Source organism: Gordionus sp. m RMFG-2023, chromosome 2 (genome assembly GCF_954871325.1).
Source record: "Gordionus sp. m RMFG-2023 chromosome 2, tfGorSpeb1-WG-v2, whole genome shotgun sequence".
Lineage (NCBI taxonomy): Eukaryota > Metazoa > Nematomorpha > Gordioida > Chordodea > Parachordodidae > Gordionus > Gordionus sp. m RMFG-2023.
This window is the reverse complement of record NC_088776.1, coordinates 122663-141681: the sequence shown is the minus strand read 5'-3', so window position 1 is coordinate 141681 and position 19019 is coordinate 122663.

Sequence of the window (19019 nt, the reverse complement as noted above, 5' to 3'; positions counted from 1 at the left end):
TATTATATAATAATGAGGGTAAGCTATAAATATAGGATATTCACTCGAATAAAATTAGGTAGGAATATTATTAGTAAGGTACTTCAACTAAACTTCATGGACCTAATTTATTGGATAAACCCGGAGCAAACTATAAAAATTGAATAGGAGGACCTACCTGAGTCTAAAAAAAATTATATATCAGCTAGATCTTCGCCCGGACCATAATAGGGTGACTGACCCAGGCCCGTTGTCATGAGCAATATGATTTTTAAATGGGCGGGCGGATTCTCTGTGGGGTCTGTCCTCTTGTTCAATATTTTATGTGTCAGGTTTACCCAAAAAAGTTAGGTTCACGTACTATATTTGTTAGCCTAGTAATAGTTTTAGATCGCGAGCCATGGGCAGTCATCCTATGCAGGTTATCTAAGTATTATACGCATATGGCACTACCAACCCAGAAATTTTTTCATAAATTTTAAAGAGATAATCACAATTATTAATTAAGCCATTATTTATATTTTTAAAGCTAGCTAATTGTTAATAAGTAATATTGCGTATAAACAGCTTACTCATCAAAATTTACAAGACTTCGTTGAATTTTTACTTTGTAGCTATATCTACATATCTTAATTATACACTTTAATTTAATGATTTAAATATTAAGTATTCTTACAATTTGTGCATTATTATTTCTACCTTAGAATATTTGATAACATAATGCTCTTTTATAACTATACTTATCTATGTTCTCTTTCTAACATAATAACAATGCTTTTTTACACTAATGCTAATCTATGTTCGTATTTGTAATATAAACTTTTGCTTGTGTTTGGAATCCTTTGTTAAAATATTTCGCACAATAATAAATATATTGTGTTAATATTTAAATTTTATATGTACTCACACTTATTAATTAAATTTTTCAAAAAAAATATATAATTTGTAATTGATGTTAAAAAAAAGAAAAAAAAAGAAAAAAAAAGAAAAAAAAAGAAAAAAAAGAAAATAAAAGAAAAAAAAAAGAAAAAAAAGAAAAAAAAAGAAAAAAAAGAAAAAAAAAGAAAAAAAAATTTATAAAAAGAGAAGAATGTCTCAGCCTAACGAAACTGATTACCATGATAAAGGTAAGGGCATCTAAAATAATTTCTGCAATGAAGTTTACTCTGCCTCTATAAAACTAAATACTCTCGATTAGAGTCGGAATAGAATTAATAAAACCTATATCAACATCCTTAAATCCTTGGAAGTTTTGAATCTAGCGATCAACAAAATATTTGTATATCCCGCTCAGTGTGAATTTTCCAATCTGAATTATATTTGTCACTCAATAATATAGCAGCTCTTAATACATATTCATTAGAAGGAAGTAAGGATCGACTCGAGTTTGTGCAAATGAGTGGTAAAATTTGATGTAAGTACATTACATTATATATATCAGAGACCTGCAGAGATGCCATTTACACGGCGGCCTAGATTAAAAAAAAATATTACATTTATTTTTAATAACTAATAATGGCGATTCATAATATTTTATTTTAAAATGTTAGGGGATTATTTAAATTTTTTTTAAGGTCCGACCAGGTTTGCTAAGAAATTTAATGAAAATATATAAAGCTTTTCAAATATAAATAAAGATTTTAAAGAAAATTTGCACCCATAATTTATTAATATAATTTGTTTTAAAAATTTGAGAGAAATAAGATCTTATAAAAGCTTGTATTATATAGGTACTTTACGATATATTTTCTTTTTAAATATAAAATAAAAAAAGGTTAAGACAAATTTCACATGCAACAATGGACACTATGTAATAGCCTCAAATCTATGTGAAAGGCTTTTAGTAGATATATGCAAAATTGAATAACTGGGCAACTGCAATGATAGGAACATATCACTCTAATTGCGAATAAAATGAGATTTCGGAATTGGAACATGCTCATAACAAAGGAAAAATCTATATCCAATAAATACATGCAGTTTATAATCGAATTCATAATGTAAACCATCTATTCTTTCGTTACTTTTTATTTTTTTTAAGATAAATATTGCTTTTTTTCAAATACATTATTGGTAAAAAAATTTTCGTAAAGTTTATTAATTTTCTAAATTTTTTTTAGAAAGGAATAATATTCTACATTAGATATGTATTTGAGTTTTGTGGAGATGATGGGAAGGCTTAGTTATACACCCTATATTTTTTATAGAAAAAAATTTAATCAACCTACTTTAATTCCTTATTATTATTAATAATTGCACTTATCAGAATTATAGTTTTATTTTATAGTAATCCAAATACCATTTAATATTAATTAATTAATTTATTTAATATAACTGAAGTATTTTGCTAATAAAAATCTTATTTAATATAAATAAAGCTAATATGTTATATTTATAGTTTATTTTATTTATTATAATCTAAAATATTTCAGGCAAATAAATTATTAAATCTGTCCCGAAGACACTTAACATAATCTCTGGAAATATTGGACCTTGGGTATCTCGCAATTCAGATTAAAATACTAAATTGCATTGTAAAATGTCAAAAATTTAAGACTCAACATGAACGGCCTCATTTCGATATCAGAAGAAAACCTCAGTAAACTATACACATCCGAAAATATTTGTCTCTAATTAAGTAAATTATTGAAATACCAGATTTTGCCCTGTCTCAGCCTAACAAAATTGATACGATGGTAATGGTAAGGGCATCTAAAATAATTTCGGCAATGAAGTTTACTCTGCCTCTATAAAACTAATGACTTTCGATTAGAGTCGGAATAAAATTAACAAAACCTATATCAACATCCTTAAATCCTTGGAAGTTTTGAATCTAGCGATCAATAATATATTTGAATATCCCGCTCAGTGTGAATTTTCCAATCTGAATTATATTTGTCAGTCAATAATATAGCAGCCCTTAATACAGATTCATTAGAAGTAAGTAAGGATCGACTCGAGTTTTTGGAAATGATTGGTAAAATTTGATGTAAGTACATTACTTTATTATATATATCAAAGACCTGCAGAGGTGGCATTTACACGCGGCCTAGATTCAAAAAAAAAATATATTACATTTATTTTTAATAACAAATAATGGCGATTCATAATATTTTATTTTAAAATGTTAGGGGATTATTTAAATATTTTTTAAGGTCCGACCCGGTTTGCTAACAAATTTAATGAAAATATATAAAGCTTTTCAAATATAAAAATAAATATTTCCAAAAATATTTGCAAACATAATTATTAATATAATTTGTGTTATTTTTTTTAAATTTGATAGAAATATGATCTTATAGAAAGCTTGTATATAAGTACTTTTTGCCAATATTTAACTTTTTGTAAATATAAAATAAAAACAGGTTACGACAAAGTTCACATCCAATAAAGGATTCTAATTAATAGACTCTAAGCTATTCAAAGGGCCTTTAGTAATCCATGCAATATAAAAATGGCTTGGCGACTGCAATGATAGCAACATATCACCTCTCTAATCGTTAATAGTGAGATTTCGCACTTGGAGCAATGTTAATAGAAATGAAATATCAAATGTTCATAGCAAAGGAAAAATCTATCCAATCAATACAAGCAGTTTATAAACGAATTCATAATGTATACCCTTTTCTATTCTCCTTCTTTCGTTTTTATTATTTTTAAGGTAGATTAATATTGCTTTTTTTCAAGTATATTAATGGTAAAATATTTTTGTAAAAGTGATTAATTTTCTAATTTTTTTTATAGAGTAAAAAATAGTCTATATTTGATGTACTTTTGAGTTTTGTGGAGATGATGGGTAGGCTTAGCTATATGCCCTATATTTTTAATAGAAAAAAAATTGAATCATCCTGCTTTAATCTCTTTATTAATAATTGCACTTATCAGAATAATAATTTTTATTTTATAGGAAAGGTTGACCAAATGTCATTTTATATTTATTTATTCATTTAATATTGAAGTATTTTGCTAATTAAAATCCTATTTAATATAATTCAAGTGAATATCCTATATTTATAGTTTATTTTATTTATTATTAAATAATTTACAATTAAATATTTCAGACAAATAAATTATAATCACGTTTACCATATATTGTTTCAAAATTTATATATAATAGAAGATATAGGATATTTAATATAACAAATTGGGCATTTTATAATTAATATGAACATCTTCAACTTAAATTTCTTACTATAAATTTCTTTCAATGCCTCTAATTAAAATTCTGCTCTGACTTTTTTTGATGTTTTTGGTTTGATTTTGATACATTGTGTTCTTTTCTGTTCAGATTTGCTTTGGTCTATTCTATTCTTTTTTTGTTCAGTTCTATTGTTCTAATCTGTATTTACATTTCACCTATTTTTCTTTCCAATAGGATTACATTGTGTTATGATATGTATATTTTTACATTTACCTTTAATTAATTTCCAGATGGCTACAAATTCTCTTTATCATCTAGAATTGTTTTTAATTATAGACATTGAAAGTGATCTATGGGAAGAAATTCAATTTCAAGATGACCCTTCATATTATAATTGTAAATATAATGCCCAGTATGTTATATTAAATCCCATAATAGAGATCCAAACCGAGCCTTACCAGCTTCTAAACCGAACTTTAGCTGAACCTTAATCGAAATTTTAACCCGAAAATATTTCGAATCTGAATCTAGGCGAAACAGTTATAATTTTCTATCTGAACAAGAACCGTTGAATTTTTTTTCTGAACAACGGACCCTATTTTAATTTTAAATCGGGCCTAAAAATTTTTTAAATATCTAGGTAGAGCTTTTCCGAACAGCATATTTCCGCGCCAGACTTTTCTAAACCGAAAATTTTGAAACGGAGCTTTCCGAGTCCGACTCCAGGCCTGGCCTTTCCTGGCCTGGCCTTTCCTGGCCTGGCCTTTTATGGCCTGGCCTTTTATGGCCTGGCCTTTTATGGCCTGGTCTTTCGCGGCGAGGCCTTTCTTGGCCTGGTCTTTTATGGAACTACCTTCAATTATATTAATTTTGTAAATTTATATATGTAAACATGATAATGATTTATCTGTAATATTTAATTGTATATTATTATATAATAAAGAGGGTAAGCTATAAATATAGTATATTCACTCGTATAAAATTAGGTAGGAATATTATTAGTAGGGTACTTCAATTAAACTACATCAACCTAATTTTATTTAATAAACCCGATCAATACAATATTGAATAGATTATATTATATAATCTTTTATTATAATTAACGAGAGGAGATTGTGAATAATCTCGAATATATTATCATGGGAATTTTGAGCTTGAATTGATGTCTCTTATAAAGTCCGTTCTCCTGAGCACAAAGGATAAATACAAAATTGAATAGATTATATTATATAATCTTTTATTATAATTAACGAGAGGAGATTCCGAATAATCTCGAATATATTATCATGGGAATTTCAAGCTTGAATTGATGTCTCTTATAGAGTCCGTTCTCCTGAGCACAAAGTAGAACTGGGGACCTACATAAAGATAGTTTTCCTTGAAGTTGGGAATGTAAACAATTACTTTTGATAATTCATTTAATACATACGTGGGGCATAGCCACGTTATTCAATCCCATTTGAACTTGACTCTCCAAAATTACGGTGATACATATGTAACCAGCAAAGATTATATATTCTTTTGTTATAATATAACCATTAGATAATTTAATCTCTTTTTATAATTATTAATATTACCTGATCAGAGTAATAATTTTTATTATATAGTAAGTATTTTGCTAATTAAAATCCTATTTAATATAATTCAAGCGAATATCCTATATTTATAGTTTATTTTATTTATTATTAAATAATCTACAATTAAATATTTCAGGCAAATAAATTATAATCACGTTTACTATATACTATTACTAAATTAATATATAAATGTAGAAATGGGATTTAATGTAACACATTGGGCATTTTATAATTAATATGAACATCTTCAACTTAAATTTCTTATGATAAATCTCTTTCAATGACTCTAATTAAAATCGATTATAAAGAATTTTATAACGCACAAGTGCGTGATTCTTCTCTGACCTTTACTGATTTTTCGCTTCAGTTTTTCGGTTTTATTTTGATCTATTCTGTTTTTTTCTAATCTGTTTTGTTTTTTGTTCTGTTCTATTTTTGATTTTACATTTCACTTTATTTTTCTTTCCTGTGGGGTTGTATTGTGATCTGTTATGTATTTTCTTCTATTTACCATTATTTAATTTCTAGATGGCTTCGAATTATTTTTATCATCTAGAATTGCTTTTAATTAGAGACATTGAAAGTGATCTATGGGAAAAGATTCAATTTCAAGATGACCCTTCATATTTTAATGTTGTCAATTAATGCCCAGCATGTTATATTAAATCCTATAATAGAAATCCACATCGAGCCTAAACCGCTCCTGAACCGAACCTTAACTGAACCTAAACAAAAATTATAACCCGATATTATTTCGAATCTGAATCGAGACCAAACCGTTATTATTTTCTATCCGAACAAACTGAACCGTTAAATTTTTTTCTGAACAACGGACCGTTTTTTTAATTTTAAATATAACCGAGCCGGGTCTTTCCTAACCGAAACTTTCCTAACCGGAGCTTTCTGAGCCCGGTTCCAAACCTGGCCTGGCCTTGGTTTACTTGGGCTGGCCTTTCCTGGCCGGGCCTTTCCTGGCCGGGCCTTTCCTGGCCGGGCCTTTCCTGGCCGGGCCTTTCTTGGCATAGCCTTTCCTGGACTGGCCTGGCCTTTCCTGGCCTGGCTTTTCCAGGCCTGGCCTCTCCTGGCTTGGCCTTTCCTGGAACTATTATTATTATTAATTTTGTAAATTTATATATATAAACGTGATAATGATTTATCTGTAATATTTAATTGTATATTATTTTATAATAAAGAGGGTAAGCTATAAATATAGTATATTCACTCGTATAAAATTAGGTAGGAATATTATTAGTAGGGTACTTCAATTAAACTGCAGCAACCTAATTATATTTAATAAACCCGATCAATGCAAAATTGAATAGATTAATTAATAATCTTTTATTATAATTAACGAGAGGAGATTCCGAATAATCTCGAATATATTATCATGGGAATTTCAAGCTTGAATTGATGTCTCTTATAGAGTCCGTTCTCCTGAGCACAAAGTAGAACTGGGGACCTACATAAAGATAGTTTTCCTTGAAGTTGGGAATGTAAACAATTACTTTTGATAATTCATTTAATACATACGTGGGGCATAGCCACGTTATTCAATCCCATTTGAACTTGACTCTCCAAAATTACGGTGATACATATGTAACCAGCAAAGATTATATATTCTTTTGTTATAATATAACCATTAGATAATTTAATCTCTTTTTATAATTATTAATATTACCTGATCAGAGTAATAATTTTTATTATATAGTAAGTATTTTGCTAATTAAAATCCTATTTAATATAATTCAAGCGAATATCCTATATTTATAGTTTATTTTATTTATTATTAAATAATCTACAATTAAATATTTCAGGCAAATAAATTATAATCACGTTTTCTATATACTATTACTAAATTAATATATAAATGTAGAAATGGGATTTAATGTAACACATTGGGCATTTTATAATTAATATGAACATCTTCAACTTAAATTTCTTATGATAAATCTCTTTCAATGACTCTAATTAAAATCGATTATAAAGAATTTTATAACGCACAAGTGCCTGATTCTTCTCTGACCTTTACTGATCTTTCGCTTCAGTTTTTCGTTTATATTTTGATCTTATCTACTATTTTTTTTCTTATCTGTTTTTTTTGTTCTGTTCTATTTTGTTCTGATACATTTCACTTTTTTTATATTTCCTATATGGTTGTATTGTGATCTGTTATGTATCTTCTTCCATTTACCATTGTTTAATTTCCAGATGGCTTCGAAATATTGTTATCTTCTAGAATTGTTTTTAATTAGAGACATTGAAAGTGATCTGTGGGAAGAAATTCAATTTCAAGATGACCCTTCATTTTAATGTTGTCAATTAATGCCCGGCATGTTATATTAAATCCTATAATAGGAATCCAAACCGAGCCTAAACCGCTCCTGAACCGAACTTTAACTGAACCTAAACCAAAATTTGAACCCGATATTATTTCTAAGCTGAATCTAGGCGAAACCGTTATTATCTTGTCTCCGAATAAACTGAACCGTTAAATTTTTTTTCTAACGGGCCCTATTTTAATTTTTAATATATCCGAGCCAGGCCTAAAATAAATTTTAAATATCCGAGTAGAAGTTGTCCGAACCGGATCCTAACCGGGCCTTTCCAAACCGAAACATTTCAAACTGGAACTTTCTAAGCCGGGACTTTCCGAGCCCGGCTCCGGGCCGGATCTTTCATCACCGTTCCTGGCCGCACCTTTACCTGGCCAGACCTTTACCTGGCCGGGCCTTTCCTGTATGGGCCTTTCCTGGCCGGGCCTTTCCTGGCCGGGCCTTTCCTGGCCGGGCCTTTCCTGGCCGGGCCTTTCCTGGCCGGGCCTTTCCTGGCCGGGCCTTTCCTGGCCGGGCCTTTCCTGGCCGGGCCTTTCCTGGCCGGGCCTTTCCTGGCCGGGCCTTTCCTGGCCGGGCCTTTCCTGGCCGGGCCTTTCCTGGCCGGGCCTTTCCTGGCCGGGCCTTTCCTGGCCGGGCCTTTCCTGGCCGGGCCTTTCCTGGCCAGGCCTTTCCAGGCCGGGCCTTTTCTGGAACTACCTTTATTATATTAATTTTGTAAATCTGTATATGTAAACGTGATAATGATTTATCTGTAATATTTAATTGTATATTATTATATAATAATGAGGGTAAGCTATAAATATAGGATATTCACTCGAATAAAATTAGGTAGGAATATTATTAGTAAGGTACTTTAACTAAACTTCATGGACCTAATTTATTGGATAAACGCGGAGCAAACTATAAAAATTGAATAGGAGACCGTACCCCAGTCTAAAAAAAATTATATATCAGCTAGATCTTTGCCCGGACCATCATAGGGTGACTGACCCAGGCCCGTTGTCATGAGCAATATAATTTTTAAATGGGAGGGCGGAGTCTCTGTGGGATCTGTCCTCTTGTTCAATATTTTATGTGTCAGGTTTACCCAAAAAAGTTAGGTTCACATACTCTATTTGTTACCCAGTAATATTTTAAGATCACGGGCCATGGGCAGTCATCCTATGCAGGTTATCTATGTATTATACTCATATTACACAACCAACCCATAAATATTTTCATAAATTTTAAAGAGATAATCACAATTATTAATTAAGCCATTATTTATATTTTTAAAGTTAGCTAAATAATTATGTTGCTAATAAGTAATATTGCGTATAAACAGCTTACTCATCTTAATTTACAAAACTTTGTTGAATTATTACTTTGTAACTATATCTACATATCTTAATTATACACTTTAATTTAATGATTTAATTATTAAGTATTCTTACAATTTGTGCATTATTATTTCTACCTTAGAATTATTGATAACATAATGCTCTTTTATAACTATACTTATCTATGTTCGTATTTGTAATATAAACTTTTGCTTGTGTTTGGAATCCTTTGTTAAAATATTTCGAATAATAATAAATATATTGTGTTAATATTTAAATTTTATATATACACACACTTATTAATTATTATGTTTATTAATAAATTTTAGATAGGAAGTTAAAGAAATAATCTTTGAGATGCATTCAAATATAAGTTATCAATCTCATAATTAAACCTCTTTCAACTTTCATAATTTTTATTGTCAACATAATAAATTTTCGGATTCGAATAATTTTATGCATAAATAATAAATTAAAAATAAACCAAATAGTAAAGAATTTCTTTCTCTCTTTCTTTATACATAGACTAAATCTGTAATTACAAATTATAATGTTAGCTAATTAATGAACTTTATAGGGCTAAAAAAATTATTTAACACAGGGGAAAAATTAATCTGACTTTTATTTTTGGGTATTATTTCCTCTATCAACTGTTATTTTTCTGCAAATGTTATCAGATTTAAGAGTATTGTGCATATTATTTTACTAAACAACCTAGATCACATATAAAATCTTTAATACTAACATTTTATAAACGTATATTATTTAAAATTTTTATTAAATAAAAAATTTGCTGATTTAGGCTTTTAAAAAATGTTAATTTTACTAAAACTCTTAATCCTTCTCTTTCATAGTTAGGGGTAGGTAATAAAAATTTATTGTGGAAATTTATTATATTTTAACATATGTTTGATTTGTAATTGTTTAGTAAAATTTGTCATAAAATTGAAAATATTAATGAGATTCAAAATAATAATTAAAATTTAAAATATTCCTTCATTTTCCACTTCAGAAATCATTAAATTTGTGCTAGTCTTTCTCTAGCAGGTTATAAAATAGAAATGACAAATGTTAGATTTTATTAAAAATAATTGTAAATAATTCGTTTTATTCGAATAATGATTATTCTTGGGATAATTTATTATTCGTATTCTTCATTAATCATTATAGATTAAATCCTATAAGTTAAATTAATGTTTATATTTCTTCTTTTTGTAGGGGAGACCGGGGTTATATTTTATAAAAAATTGAAGCTATAAATAATATAAAGAAAATTTCCAAAATTAAAAAATGAAATTGTCAAATAAAATTACCAGGTTCATCTATAAATATCACTCGGAAGAACTTGTTATCACTTAAAACTGCCATTAATTTACAAAATATAAGTCAATCATCTTAATATTATTCCTAAACAAACTTGTGGCTTTTAATGTTTCTTTAAATTTAGCTGGATTTTTTTAATTAACTAATACGCCTCCCTCCAAAACCTGCCAAAGGTCTTTACATTTAATTCAAATTTAATTTACCATAAATATTGTCAATATTTTTTAACATGATAAGATTGAGAATATACTTTATCATTTAGGATTGAATGAAAAATTTATTTGTAAAAATGTAAAAATATAAAAAGTTACTTTGATATTTAAACATGGATTAACTTTTCATAGATATTTCTGCAAGACATTTTTGGAAGGCCTATCTGTTTTAAAATTATTTGATAAGTTACCTGCCCCGGATAACCCTATCCCCTGTCTCCTATTTTAAACCTTAAACAATGAATAAGTAAATTTTATCAACTAAAACCTAAAATTAATATAATTTTATATAAAAAATATATAACCAACCAATATCTGAAATCATTAACTGATTATTTATCTTTACAATCTGATGCACAAAGTTTGCAAATAAAACTATTGAACAAAATGATTATTTCTCTTTACAATCTGATGCACAATGTTTGCAAATAAAACTTCATACATTTTATATTACATTCTATTTTATATTATATCATAATAATGATTGACATCATACATGTTTCGCATTATTGAATATGAAATAAAGTATCATACCAAAATTATTATATTGGCGACGAGGATGGGATATAAATATGTTTTATTAGATATATCATTTAATTCATATATAATAATAATATCGAACATCACATTTTTGCTATAAAGTTTCTTTTTACAATCATTATATATCATATTTAGTGGCAAAATATCAACTTTTAAGTGTTCGTATTGTTCTTTCAGCTAACCCATTAGTTTTTGGATGTAAGGTGTTGAATGTATAAATTTAATATTTTTCTCTAAACAAAATTTTCGAAATTCTCCAGAAATAAACTGAGGGTCATTATCTGACACAATTTGTCTTGGTGTTCCAAAACGTGCGAACCATTTTCTTAGTGCCCTGATCATTGTTGTAGACGTAGTCACTTTCATCAACTCGACCTCAGCCCATTTAGAATGTGCATCAACTCCAACCAACCATGTATACAAATCGATAGGTCCCGCGAAATCCAAATGAAGGCGTTCCCAAGGCATATTGAAGATGTTCCACGAATATAAAGGAATCTCCATTATATTCGACCGGTTACTTTGACATGACATACATTGACGGACATGTAGTTCAATGTCTTTATCGCAATTCGGCCACCAACATTATATTATAAAAATCGATTTCATCGCATTTATACCTGGATGCCCCCTGTGTATAACAGTTAATATTGCTTTCCTCAACACGGTTGGAATTACCAACCTTCCATTCCATTCAATGACCTCCCGATCTACTGACAATTCCTCTCGACGATTATTAAAACAAACTAACTCCGCATCATTTTTCGCATCAAACCCCACCCATTCTCGCTCAATGTTTTTAATGACTTTATTTAGCAATCTATCTTTCCTTGTTTCTTTTTGGAGTTCAACTTGACCAAGATTTATATCAAGCAAATTTATAGCTCAAATTTTTAATGCATGTTTCTGGTCGTTATTTGACTCCATACGTTCTAATGGCAATCTAGATAATGTATCAGCCACTATGTTATCTTTGACGATGTTCAATTTCAAAATCATATGCATTTTCCATGCCCAGCGCGTTAATCGACTATTGGATATTTTTGGTAGTTCACGTTTATCCCCAATTAATTTTTCCAAAGGTTTGTGATCCGTTCCCAATATAAATTTTCGCCCAAAAATGAAAGTATGAAATTTTTCCATTCCAAACAAAAGTGCTCATGCCACTTTTTCTATTGGTGCCAGTGGCGTAGCTAAGAATTTTCCTTAGAGGGGGTCCATACATATAAAAGCCTGGGGGCTTCGCCCCCCAGACCCCTTTAACGGGCCTTCGGCCCTTTTGCCCGGCCTTCGGCCGGGTATATCTTACAAATCATAACCATATCTTCGATAATATATAATAAATATATTTTTAAATGCATCAATAATTTGTTTTATAATTTAGTAGATTATTCTCAATGACTTTAATAATACTATCCAGAATAATTTCAATAGTAATATAATATCCCACAAACATCAAAACCAGAAAAATATAAATATTATTGATATTTATTTGATATAAAGTCACCACTTATAAGTCTTTTGAACGTATAATCTAAAAATAAATTTTTGCTCTGGGAGGGGTCCAAACCCGAAAACCACCCCCGTAGCTACGCCACTGATTGGTGCATAATTTTTCTCGGATTCAAATAATGTTCGCGAAGCAAATGCGATGGGTCTGCTTAAACCCTTAACTATGTGAAGTAGCACAGCTCCAAAATCAGTGTTGGAAGTGTCACATTCCAATATAATTGGTAAGTTTGATGAATAAGGAATTAAAGTTTGATTTGTCGACAAAAGCTGCTTTATTTTATTAAATACGTCTTGTTCCCTGTCAGACCAACTATAGGAAGTTTTAATGCCTGTTAATTTATGCAGTGGAGCGGCGATACCATGCAAATGGGTAAAAATCTCTCGTAATAATTCACAAGTCCTAAAAAAGATCTCAATTGGTGTATATTCCTAGGAGTTGGTATCCTTCGAATAGCATCTATTTTTTCTTTCGCCGGGTGCATGCCATTTTTATCTATTACAAATCCTAGAAAGGAAACTGATTCTTTTAAAAAACGTATTTTTGCCCATTTTGCCTTCATACCAGCCTGTTATAATTTCATTATCTACGTCATTTTTCCCCGTTATGATAATGCCGCCCAGATATACTCCTGTCATTTGGCAGTCCTGTAATAGGTTATCCATATATCGTTGAAAAATAGTCGGCGCACTGGAGAGACCGAAAGGCATACATTGATATTGAAAATAACCAATATGGGTTGATATAGTTAGGTATTCCTTTGAGCTCTCTTTTATTGTTAGTTGCAAATAAGCATCTTTTAAATCTATGACAGTAAATTTCAACCCTCCTTGTAATTTGGCCAATAGATCATCCACAGTTGGTATTATATAGTAATCATATAAGATAAATGGATTTAATGTAACCTTAAAATCTGCATAAATTCTGATTTCTCTATTTGTTTTACGCACGTTTACGTGAATCTCCTTCAATATTCCTGATTTAATCAACCTATCGAGTTCCATTTCAATTGGTTTTCGTAATGGAAAAGGTACTCTACGTGCTGGGTATGATTTCGGCCTTGCTGCCTTACTAAGATGTATGCTAACTTTAAAATTATTAACTCGTCCTGGCTTATCATCGAAAACACTGCCAAATTCTGTTGTCATGTCAGTAATTTGTTTATCAACTGTTAAAATATCCTTACTTGTTATACTACGTATTTTAACTTATCGTGGCATAAACATATTAAATGCCAGTATCCATGGTAGTCCAAAAAGTGGTATGTCATTTGAACGGGTAACCACAATTGGTAATGATCTGCTCATATTTTCAAGTTGCACTTTTACCATGGTTTCCCCAAGAGCGTCCAGCTGTTGGTTGCCGTACACTGACAATAGTTGGTCCAAGTATTGGTCGGCCAATTTGATCCCAATATTGTTTTCCCATTACTGATACCTGCGCCCCGGTATCATAATCAAATTCAATTGATACTCCGTTTATCCTAACAAATATTTTAGCACTGTTTCTACCAATTTGGGAGATGTTCTTTATTGAATCTGATGATTCATTTTCATCTTGATGCATCGCATGTAACTTACGTTCCTTACAATATGTTGCATAATGCCCTATCTTTTGGCAATTGTAACATCTCACCCTCAATGCAAAACATTGGAATGAAGAGTGAGTTCTTCCACATCGTGAACATTCACTGTTCTTCCCCATATCATTATTGTTCACTTTACTATTATCTCTATACTTGAAATTATTATTATTGTAGTGATTAAAATTTCCTTTTTTATTTTCCCATACCCCACCCATCCTCGCTCAATGTTTTTAATGACTTTATTTAGCAATAGATAGATAAGGAATAAATAAGGACTTCGGGAGGTTAGTAATCAGTAAATAGAATGTTTAATAAAATTATTTTTAAGCTAGACTTCTTTCTTCCGATTCTTTGGTTGGCCATGTTTCCGAACTATATAGTTTAGTTGGTTGTTCTATGGAACTGTATATTTTTCTTTTTAATTTATGTGGGATTCTTTTGTCAAAGAGCACTCCAGATAAAGATCTCCACTTTAACCACCCTTGATTAATTTTACTCCTAATCTCTTTTTTTATTGTTCCATTTGTTTGTATAGTGGAGCCCAAATATTTACAGCTTTCAATTGCCAATATCTGCCATTCATTTATATCCATGTTCTCTGTTACATCTCCTCCTATCACCTATACTTCGTTTTTTCTCTGTTTACTTGATATTTATCCAACTCACTAATCTTTCTTTCATTTCATCCTTGGATTCGGCAAGTATCACAATATCATCTGCAAATATCATATTCCACAGGACTGTTTGCGATATTGACTGTGATAATACATCTATTACTGTTAAGAAGAGAAGTGGGCTGAGAGCCGACCCTTGATGAACTCCCTCGGTTATTGTGAATCATGTTGAAGTACCAGTTGTACTACGGACCAGTGTATGGTCCATATACACATCCTGTATTATTCTTATATATTTTTCTGGAACCTTCTTGTGGCGTAGCGCCCACCAGATAAGTTTTCCTGGGATTCTATCGAAGGTATTTTCTAGATCGAGAAAGACCGTGTGTAGCTTTTTGTCTTTTTCTCTGTATTTTTCACTCATTTGCCTAATTGTGTGGATTGCATCAGTCGTTGATCTTCCAGGCAAAGCCAAACTGGGTCTCTCCTATTTCGACTATTTCTCTTAATCTTTTTTCTAATATTTTTTCGTAGAGTTTAAGACAGTGTCACATTAGTTTTATGCCCCTGTAATTTTGACAATTGTGTGGATCCCCTTTATTTTTGATAGGAACTAGATAGCTCTGCCTCCAATTTTGAGGAATCTCTTCGTTTCCCATTATTTTATTGTACAGATTTGTGAGGAAATGTATTCCGTCATCTCCTAGTGCTTTAAGGCTTTCTATTGGAATATCATAGGACCCCTAGCATTGTTGTTTTTCATATGTTTGAGACATGTGATTTTCTTGTTCTGTTATTAGTTGGAAAAGGTTTTGACATGGGAAGTGTTCATCTAGATGTAGTATGTGGGGATTAAATAGGAGAGGCTCCTGAAAATATTCTTTCCATCTATTCATTATTTTTTTCTTTTTTATTAACAATTTCCCATCTTTATTTTTAATTACTTTCGGAGCTCCGTTTATATCTCTAGAATTCTTTTATCGATATTTGGCAAATCTGTATATTTTATTTTGCCCCTCTTTAGTATGTAGTTCTTCTTACATGTCATCATATGACATTGCTTTGGCCCTAGACACAATATCTGTAGTTATTCTCTTGGATTTTTTGTATTTTGTATTGTCTTCTGCGTTTTTAGATTTGTACCATATTTTATATAGGGCTTTTTATCCTCTATAGTGGCTTGTACCTCGTCCTTCCACTACCATAGTTCTTTGTGTGATTTGTTACTTCCCCTTGTCAAACCTAGTATAGATTTAGCAGTATCTATTAATCTGGATGAAAGGTCTGTCCACATTTTTTCACTAATGGAATCTATTGTTTCAATGTTTACATTGATTGCAAAGGCGTCTCTCATTGATTTTGATCAACCCCATTTGATGCATGGTTCTAATTTTATCTTGCTTTGAGTGGATTTATTTGTGAGGTGTAAATCCATGTGTTGCGCGGCAATATTTTCTCCTGGGATGACTTTGCAGTCTATTACATCTTTTAATCTTTTGCGAGAGATTATCATGTAATCTATCTGGGTTTTCCTTGTACCACTTTCATATGTTATTAAATAGCTGTCCTTTTTCTTATAGTAGGTGTTGGTTAAGGCAAGGTCGAAGGCTTGCGCAAATTTCAGTACATGCTCTCCTTCATCATTTCTTTCTCCATATCCAAAACCACCATAATGCCTTTTGTAGCTATCTCTTACTTTTCCCACATGCTCATTTAAGTTTGCACCTATTATGACTAGGTCATCCTTAGGGATTTCCATTACAGCTTCATCAAGGATAGCTCTAAAGTCATCTTTCTCCTATTCTTTGCAACACGTTTGAGGAGCACTGAAAGGATGTGTAGTAGTAATTGACCGATGCAGAGTTTTATCTTCATTAGTCTATCAGAGATCCCCATAACTTCTACCACAGGAGGTTAGGCCTTGCTTGAGAATGATGCCGACACCGCTCCTATTACTAACGATTCCATTATAATACAATTTATACCCATCTCCAATCATTTGAGTCTTCTGACCTTTCCATTTCACATTTCTCTTGTTCAACATTGATGCCAATTCTTTCGTTTTACCTTTAAGTGTACCTATATTCAAGCTTGCTAACCGTTTTTTTGTTCCTTTGACCTTTATTTTACTTTTCACAGGATGGAGGTCTACACCCGGCGCGTCGCTTGAAGGGAGCGCCTAGACTTCATATTCATATCTTTGTTTTTATCTTTCATTTGGTTTATTGGACAAGTAACCTTAGCACCCAGCTGTCCAGGCCTGTCGGTGACCGGTATTTCTAAGCTCGGAAAATCATCGTATCATATGTCTTTACTCATCAGTTATCGAAGAAAAATCTGAAAATTTCTGGCTTCTTATCAGGATTGAACCCATTAGGCCACCCCGGCGATAATATACTTGAAACCATATGCATAGTATATCAAACGCCTAACAATAAAAATCCAATATCGAATGTTATCATGCTCAATGGAAAAGAGGGGACCAATTTTTTTATGTATTTTAATAAGGCATAAGTACATATAATTGAATACATACGAAATCCCCATTCAAATTAGTAAAAAATGTTTTCAGACGATTAAAAATATATGGTGTATAATTATTGCAAGTGTGTAAATATATATAATTAGTTATATTTTAAAGTAGTAGTCAACACGTTATATATTTTTTATGAGATATATATAAACTATTTAACACTTAATATTACATAGAATAAAAAAAAACACAATTCATAAATTGGTATTTACAAATCCTTAAAAATTATTAGTCAAATTTTACATTTTAAATAAAAAAAATACTCTGCAAAGTGTTTTGACTTATCTATTATTCTTTAAATTTTTATCCTGTCAAAAAACATAGTTCTTTAAAAAAAATATATTCTCCCTTGTGGAATAAATAAGTTTGCACTATCGATTTCAAACTATTCCCAAAAAATTTATAATAATGGTCTTCGTTTAACTTTTTATCCGCTTAAAAACCAAATTTTAAAAATATTTTAAAGCGCTATTAGAGCGTTACATTGCCATAAAATTATATCAAATTATAAAATAAAGATCATTTCTCATATTTTTATTTGGTTATAAACTAAAGATGTTGACTCAAATTTATCCAAATAATTTTTAATAGGATAACAAAAATAAACTAATAATCATTATTCTTACTCATAGATAGGTAAAATGAGTAAGAAAATATTTTATTTGATTAAATTTTTTAATAAGCATAGATATATAACTATATTTAATTTTTAACATTTATCTTTTTATTTTTTATAAATAATATTGCTCAATTGCATCAAATCTAAATAAATTAACAAAAAATTAGCTTAAAATATATTTATAAAAATATTTTTATAAGATTAACCATCCTACTAAACATCTAATAACTTAAATTATTTATACTTTTAAAAAGTTTAAAATAGCATTAGATAACGAAAGAATTATTAGTTTTCCACAAATAAGAAAAAGATTAATCGAAAGATGTTTATGTTAAAAAATTAATTATAAAAAATGAAGATTATATGAGTTATATTTCTATTAGAGGCACAGATTAAAGGCAATCTATATTCCTTTTTATTTCCGATTCTGAAAAGATAAAGTATTTTATTTTATTTCCATATATTTTAATACATTGATTATTATATGTAAAATGTTGAAGATTCGTATTTTTACATTATATACACTACCGGCCATAAATGACTGCCCACCCTATCGGTGCAATGTTTCAATCTTTTAACCCAGCGGCAGGATGGAAGCAAAGAGAAATTTTAAGTGTAGAAATGGTGATAAGAAAATAAAATAATAAATTGTTAGTTGATTAAAATCAGTGTAAGTAAATTTATAGCTTATAAGATTATTTTTTATAAAACTTATTGTCTATGTCAGAAATTTA